The sequence below is a fragment of the Nicotiana attenuata genome, unplaced genomic scaffold (genome assembly GCF_001879085.1).
Source record: "Nicotiana attenuata strain UT unplaced genomic scaffold, NIATTr2, whole genome shotgun sequence".
In the NCBI taxonomy this organism is placed as follows: Eukaryota; Viridiplantae; Streptophyta; class Magnoliopsida; order Solanales; family Solanaceae; genus Nicotiana; species Nicotiana attenuata.
Window position 1 is genome coordinate 214,008 of NW_017672119.1, and position 1,248 is coordinate 215,255.

A 1,248-nucleotide genomic window follows, 5' to 3' on the forward strand; every position below is an offset into this window, starting at 1 on the left:
TCTGTTGGCTAAAATTATTTAAGGATGCACATGCCTTTGTTAAAATGTGTGATGGGTGCCAAAGAACCGGAACGATCACAAAGAAGCATGAGATGCCACTGCAAAACATTCTGGTAGTGGAGCTTTTTGATGTTTGGGGGATTGACTTCATGGGACCGTTTCCACACTCTAATGGTCATAGGTACATCTTGGTGGCAGCCGACTATGTTTCCAAGTGGGTGGAGGCCATTGCTCTTCCCATTAATGATGCAAAGGTTGTGGTAAGCTTTGTCAAGAAGCACATCTTCACACGCTTTGGAACTCTAAGAGTGTTGATCAGTGATGGAGGAACGCACTTCTGCAACAAATTGCTGAATAATGTTCTTTCAAAGTACGGAGTCAAGCACAAGGTTTCCACTGCCTATCACCCCCAAACGAGTGGTCAAGTGGAAGTGTCCAACAGAGAGGTAAAGCAGATTCTTGAGAAAACAGTGAATGGGAATAGGAAGGACTGGGCTGGGAAGCTTGACGACGCATTGTGGGCATATCGAACTGCCTACAAAACTCCCATAGGTGCTTCTCCGTATAAATTAGTTTATGGGAAGGCATGTCACTTGCCCGTCGAGCTTGAACACAAAGCCTATTGGGCAATTAAAAAGCTGAACATTGATATGGATTTAGCTGGAGAGAAGAGGTTGCTGCAACTCAACGAGCTTGATGAGTTCCGACTGCAAGCCTATGAAAATGCCAAGTTGTATAAAGAGAAAACTAAAAGATGGCATGACAAGCACATCCAACATCGAGAGTTTGAGCCGGGGCAAGAAGATCTTTTATTTAATTCAAGGTTGAAGCTTTTTCCTGGAAAGCTAAATTCTCGTTGGTCAGGCCCTTTCGTTGTGGTAAGTGTGAAGCCTCATGGAGCTGTGGAGTTGCGGGATATAAGCTCCAATGGTACTTTCTTGGTAAATGGTCAGAGTATAAAACATTACTGGGGTGGTGACATTGCACGTCACAAGACCTCGGTGGACTTGATGGATGCTTGAGAATGAGTTGAGTCGTGCCGCAACGTTAAATCAGGCGCTGGATGGGAGGCAACCCATTGAATTGTTGTAACTGTCGTGCCCCGACAATAACTAAGGCGCTGGTTGGGAGGCAACCCAACAATAGTTATAGTGTTATTTGTACGTTTTGTAGCATGCTAACCAATGCAGGTGACAAAGGCCAGGCGAAAAGACCATCGACCAGGGTAAATACAGGTGAAAAAGTGCA